This window comes from Pristiophorus japonicus, chromosome 7, assembly GCF_044704955.1.
Source record: "Pristiophorus japonicus isolate sPriJap1 chromosome 7, sPriJap1.hap1, whole genome shotgun sequence".
NCBI lineage: Eukaryota > Metazoa > Chordata > Chondrichthyes > Pristiophoridae > Pristiophorus > Pristiophorus japonicus.
In genome coordinates this window covers 179,692,839-179,700,192 of record NC_091983.1, presented here as the reverse complement: position 1 = coordinate 179,700,192, position 7,354 = coordinate 179,692,839, and positions in this window count along the sequence as shown.

Genomic DNA, 7,354 nt, shown 5'->3' with positions numbered 1-7,354 from the left:
GGACAAACCCTACAATGCGCATCAGCAACACCCGACCCAAAGATAACCCCCCCAGTATCCCAAATATACCCCTCCCTGAAAGAGGTACAGGCAGGAGAGCCCCAAGATAATAACAGGACTCAGGAAGGGCCCCCGGCATATGACATGTACGTACAGGCAGCTCCCGCACATACTACCACCGTCCCTGCACATGGGCAGCAACCCAATCACATCACCATACAAGAAGTTCCCCTCACCCCGCATGAGAGACAGACACTGCTAAAGGATTGCTACCAGTGCCACATGCTAGTCAGAGTAGGAATCACAGGATAACTCAGATGAATACGTGGCTTGAGGAGCGGTGCAAAAGGGAGGGATTCAAATTCCTGGGACATTGGAACCGGTTCGGGGGAAGGTGGAACCAGTACAAAGCGGATGGTCTGCACCTGGGCAGGACCGGAACCAATGTCCATGGGGGAGTATTTGCTAGTGCTGTTGGGGAGGAGTTAAACTAACATGGCAGGGGGATGGGAACCTATGAGAGAGGGAAATAAAATGGAGGCAGAAGCAAATGATCGAAAGGAGAATAGTAAAAGTGGAGGACAGAGAAACCCAAGGTAAAAAACAAAAAGGGCCACATTACAGCAAAATTCTGAAGGGGCAAAGTGTGTTAGAAAGACAAGCCTGAAGACTCTATGCCTCAATGCGAGGAATATTCGGAATAAGGTGGATGAATTAACTGGGCAGACAGCAGTTAATGGATATGATGTAATTGGCATCAGGGAGACATGGCTCCAGGGTGACCAAGGCTGGGAACTCAACATCCAGGGGTATTCAACATTTAGGAAGGATAGGCAGAGAGGAAAAGGAGGCGGGGTGGCGTTGCTGGTTAAAGAGGAAATTAATGCAATAGTAAGGGGCGACATTAGCCTGGATGATGTGGAATCGGTATGGGTGGAGCTGCGGAATACCAAAGGGCAGAAAATGCTAGTGGGAGTTGTGCACAGACCACAAAACAGTAGTAGTGAGGTTGGGGACAACATCAAACAAGAAATAAGGGATGTGTGCAATAAAAGTACAGCAGTTATCATGGGCGACTTTAATCTACATATTGATTGGGCTAACCAAATTGGTAGCAATGCGGTGGAGGAGGATTTCCTGGAGTTTATTAGGGATGGTTTTCGAGACCAATATGTCGAGGAACCAACTAGAGAGCTGGCCATCCTAGACTGGGTGATGTGTAATGAGAAAGGACTAATTAGCAATCTGGTTGTGCGAGGCCCCTTGGGGAAGAGTGACCACAACATGGTGGAATTCTTTATTAAGATGGAGAGTGACATAGTTAATTCGGAAACTAGGGTGCTGAACTTAAGGAAAGGTAACTTCGATGGTTTGAGGCGTCAATTGGCTAGAATAGACTGGCAAATGATACTTAAAGGGTTGACGGTGGATAGGCAATGGTAAACATTTAAAGATCACACGGATGAACTTCAGCAATTGTACATCCCTGTCTGGAGTAACAATAAAACGGGGAAGGTGGCTCAACCGTGGCTAACAAGGGAAATTAAGGATAGTGTTAAATCCAAGGAAGAGGCATATAAATTGGCTAGAAAAAGCAACAAACCTGAGGACTGGGAGAAATTTAGAATTCAACAGAGGAGGACTAAGGGTTTAATTAAGAGGGGGAAAATAGAGTACGAGAGGAAGCTTGCAGGGAACATAAAAACTGACTGCAAATGCTTCAATAAATATGTGAAGAGAAAAAGATTATTGAAGACAAACGTAGGTCCCTTGCAGTCAGATTTATAATGGGGAACAAAGAAATGGCAGACCAATTGAACAAATACTTTGGTTCTGTCTTCACGAAGGAAGACACAAATAACCTTCCGAATGTACCAGGGTCATATCTAACTCCCTCTTGAATATATCCAATGAACTGGCATCAACAACTCTCTGCGGCAGGGAATTCCACAGGTTAACAACTCTCTAAGTGAAGAAGTTTCTCCTCAACTCAGTGCTAAATGGCCTACCCCTTATCCTAAGACTGTGTCCCCTGGTTCTGGACTTCCCCAACATCGGGAACATTCTTCCTGCATCTAACCTGACCCATCCCGTCAGAATCTTATATGTTTCTATGAGATCCCCTCTCATCCTTCTAAACTCCAATGTATAAAGGCCCAGTTGATCCAGTCTCTCCTTATATGTCAGTCCAGCCATCCCGTGAATCAGTCTGGTGAACCTTCGCTGCACTCCCTCAATAGCAAGAACGTCCTTCCTCAGATTAGGAGACCAAAACTAAACACAATATTCCAGGTGAGGCCTCACCAAGGCCCTGTACAACTGCAGTAAGACCTCCCTGCTCCTATACTCAAATCCCCTAGCTATGAAGGCCAACATACCATTTGCCTTCTTCACCGCCTGCTGTACTTGTATGCCAACTTTCAATGACTGATGAACCATGACACCCAGGTCTCGTTGCACCTCCCCTTTTCCGAATCTGCCGCCATTCAAATAATATTCTGTCTTTGTGTTTTTCTCCCCAAAGTGGATAACCTCACATTTATCCACATAATACTGCATTTGCCATGCATTTGCCCACTCACCTAACCTGTCCAAGTCACCCTGCAGCCTCCTAGCGTCCTCCTCACAGCTCACACCGCCACCCGGTTCAGTGTCATCTGCTAACTTGGAGATATTACACTCAATTCCTTCATCCAAATCATTGATGTATATTGTAAAGAGCTGGGGTCCCAGCACTGAGCCCTGCGGCACTCCACTAGTCACTGCCTGCCATTCTGAAAAGGACCCATTTCTCCCGACTTTCTGCTTCCTGTCTGCCAACCAGTTCTCTGTCCACATCAGTATATTACCCCCAATACCATGTGCTTTGATTTTGCACACCAATCTCTTGTGTGGGACCTTGTCAAAGCCTTTTGAAAGTCCAAATACACCACATCTACTGGTTCTCCTTTGTCCACTCTACTAGTTACATCATCAAAAAATTCCAGAAGATTTGTCAAGCATGATTTCCCTTTCATAAATCCATGTTGACTTGGACTGATCCTGTCATTGCTTTCCAAATGCGCTGCTATGTTATCTTTAATAATTGATTGCAACATTTTCCCCTCTAGGCTGACTGGTCTATAATTACCCGTTTTCTCTTTCCTTCCTTTTTTAAAAAGTGATGTTACATTAGCTACACTCCAATCCATAGGAACTGATCCAGAGTCAATAGACTGTTGAAAAATGATCACTAATACATCTACTATCTCTAGGGCCATTTCCTTAAGTACTCTGGGATGCAGACTGTCAGGCCCCGGGGGTTTATTGGCCTTCCATCCCATCAATTTCCCTAACACAATTTCCTGTCTAATGAGGATTTCCTTCAGTTCCTCCTTCTCACTAGACCCTCGATCCCCTAGTATTTCCAGAAGGTTATTTGTCTCTTCCTTAGTCAAGACAGAACCAAAGTATTTGTTCAACAGGTCTGCCATTTTTTTGTTCCCCATTATAAATTAACCTGAATCTGTCTGCATGGGACCTACATTTGTCTTCACTCATCTTTTTCTCTTCACATATCTATAGAAGCTTTTGCAGTCAGTTTTTATGTTCCCAGCAAGCTTCCTTTCATACTCTACATTCTTGCTATTGAGGGAGTGCAGCGAAGGTTCACCAGACTGATTCCTGGAATGGCAGGACTGACATATGAAGAGAGACTGGATCGACTGGGCCTGTATTCACTGGAGTTTAGAAGCATGAAAAGAAATCTCATAGAAACATATAAAATTCTGACGGGACTGGACAGGTTAGATGCAGGAAGAATGTTCCTGATGTTGGGGAAGTCCCGAACCAGGGGACACAGTCTAAGGCCAAGGGGTAAGCCATTTAGAACTGAGATGCGGAGAAACTTCTTCACTCAGAGTTGTTAACCTGTGGAGTTCTCTACTACAGAGAATTGTTGATGCCAGTTCATTGGATATATTCAAGAGGGAGTTAGATATGGCCCTTATGGCTAAGGGGATCAAGGGGTATGGAGAGAAAGCAGGAAAGGGGTACTGAGGTGAATGATCAGCCATGACCTTATTAAATGGTGGTGCAGGCTCGAACGGCCGAATGGTCTACTCATGCACCTATTTTCTCTGTTTCTATGTTTCTATCTAGAATGCCATTGGCAGTGCCTGCCGTCCTCATGGTGAATGGCTCCAGGTTTCTTTGAAGCAGAAAGCACTGCGCTGTAACAACATTCTTGCAAAATGTGAGCCTATAAAAGTAGTTCTCCTGTATAAAGGGGAGCACTGAAAGCAATCATTGCTTGCAATTGAACGGCAGCAAAAGAAAATGAGAAATTCAGCTTTAAGGATTCATTTTCTCATAGTCAAGTGGTTGGCCGACCTTTACCACCCATTTGTAACGCATAAGGATTGTGAGAATTCAGGAATATCAAGTGACCAAGGGATAAATGAATTCTCCTTTTCTGTGTTCACAGAGGATCTATGGGCAGTCTTCCCAGAACCTTAGTTGAATTTCTGGGAGGGAGGCAGCAAAACTACTAAAATAGAAATTTCAGACAAGTTTACCACTGATATGCCCTCATTTACAACTGTATTGGGCTTTATGCCTGTATCAGATGGGGGCCACAAATGCTTGCACAGCAAACTATAACAATATGGTGCCATCCATACCTTTACTGCTGATTGGGCACCCATTTTACGCTCATAAATTGAGTGTAACGAGGTCCAATTTGTAGTCCAAAGATTTAACTACCTTATACAAAGGGTGGTGAAACTGTAGAATGGACTGACCAATGGAAGCAGACATTATAGCACATTTTATGGAATAATTGGAGAGATATTTGAGGAAGCAGGTGAATGGGAGGTATTAATTTTCAGGATGGGCCAGTTTGTGTGCAGTCTTTTTTTGCCTTCTGCACTTTCCTATGTTCTGAATTTTGCAGGTTCCTTCAGCACTGCCTGATTTGTATTGGATTAGAATTCAAAATGAAGCTCTTAAACATTGTGTGCAATGGATTGTACCACTGGCAAGCAACCAGTGAGCACACAGCTAGTGGAAAGTAGGTGAGTTCCCAAACTCAATTGTCCAGGCCCCAGATGCACAATTCTCACTGATGAAAGCATTTACAAGCATACAGAAAGGACAGGAAAAGACCCAAGTAGTCCATCAAACCTGATTTATCTAGATACAGTGCAGCTCATGTGCACCATCAACCCACCAATCTCCTGGCAGAAGCAGTAAACCTTAATGAAAGCATAAATAAACTATAAGCTAATTTAGGAAAAAAACTGTGGGAAATAACCCCTGTGATCCCCTTGATTAATTTAAGCAAGCTCCAGGTGACTGCAGTAATTCATATCAATAATTATAACTACCTTCTATAACTTGAGGTGCCTTCCACTCTTGGGACCTCGTCCTGTTTCTTTTCAGTGTGTTTGTACTTGGAGACTTTGATACTTTGCCCCAGAGGCCGATGATTCTCCCTGAAAAGAAATGCTTCCTGGCATTTAACCCATTTCTTTGCTTTTGTGTGTTAAACGTGTGCCCTTAGTTCTCCCATTCTTATCTAGCTCAAATAAGCTGAACGGAATCTATTCCCTTCATCATTTTAACAACTTCAATCATATCTTCTTGAAATCTCTACTTCTCCAATGGGATAATAAAAAAGGTTTCCTGACCGTATTCTCATTGCTACGAACCCAATAACCAGGCATCATTCTGGCTGCCACCTCTGGACCTTTTGTATGTTCCTACGTTCTGCATCAGAAAGATTCTTCCTTGGGGAATGCTATAATCAGTCCATGCGTGTTTCACAGTATCAGAACAAATGAAACACTTTTGATGTCACAATCAATATTAAGAACTTATCAATGAATCTGACGTAGTAGGAACTCTAAAATTAGATACTGGTTATACTTGGGCAGTAATTGTCTGAACCTTTCAATTGGAGTGATTTAGCGAGGAATATCCATTATCCTCTATTTCCACTGATGACAGACCATTCACCGTGGTCGGAGCACACCAGCCCAGCATTGACACAAATACCGCGTTTCCCAAAATAATCCTTTCGCTATTCGACTTCGACGGATTTGCAAGTCCAATCACATTATGAGAATAAGCAAAAATTCGTTTCTAGTTCAAAATCATATGCAAATCGAAATGTTCATTTAAAGAGAGAATCTCAGTATAGATCCTTACAGTAAAATTGCAAGAATCGTAACGATTTTGTAATCAATCATTTTGTAAAAATATACATTTAAATGTTACAAACTAATCACAAAAAGAGCAATTACTTCTAATGGACACTAATTCCTTTTATCCTTCTCGTCCTCGCTCTCCCACCCTAGTCCAACTTTCTTTTTGTTTCCCCCCTCAGGAGTTGTTGTGAACAACACGCCTTGTTACATGCTTGGTAGCATCTCCGAACACCTCCAAGGCGCCAATTTTGAATTTCAGTATTGCATAGAAACATAGAAACATAGAAAATAGGTGCAGGAGTAGGCCATTCGGCCCTTCTAGCCTGCACCGCCATTCAATGAGTTCATGGCTGAACATTCAACTTCAGTACCCCATTCCTGCTTTCTCGCCATACCCCTTGATCCCCCTAGCAGTAAGGACCTCATCTAACTCCTTTTTGAATATATTTAGTGAATTGGCCTCAACAACTTTCTGTGGTAGAGAATTCCACAGGTTCACCACTCTCTGGGTGAAGAAGTTCCTCCGCATCTCGGTCCTAAATGGCTTACCCCTTATCCTTAGACTGTGACCCCTGGTTCTGGACTTCCCCAACATTGGGAACATTCTTCCTGCATCTAACCTGTCTAACCCCGTCAGAATTTTATATGTTTCTATGAGGTCCCCTCTCATTCTTCTGAACTCCAGTGAATACAAGCCCAGTTGATCCAGTCTTTCTTGATAGGTCAGTCCCGCCATCCCGGGAATCAGTCTGGTGAACCTTCGCTGCACTCCCTCAATAGCAAGAATGTCCTTCCTCAGGTTAGGAGACCAAAACTGTACACAATACTCCAGGTGTGGCCTCACCAAGGCCCTGTACAACTGTAGCAACACCTCCCTGCCCCTGTACTCAAATCCCCTTGCTATGAAGGCCAACATGCCATTTGCTTTCTTAACCGCCTGCTGCACCTGCATGCCAACCTTCAATGACTGATGTACCATGACACCCAGGTCTCTTTGCACCTCCCCTTTTCCTAATCTGTCACCATTCAGATAATAGTCTGTCTCTCTGTTTTTACCACCAAAGTGGATAACCTCACATTTATCCACATTATACTTCATCTGCCATGCATTTGCCCACTCACCTAACCTATCCAAGTCGCTCTGCAGTTTAGTTGCAGAATATTTC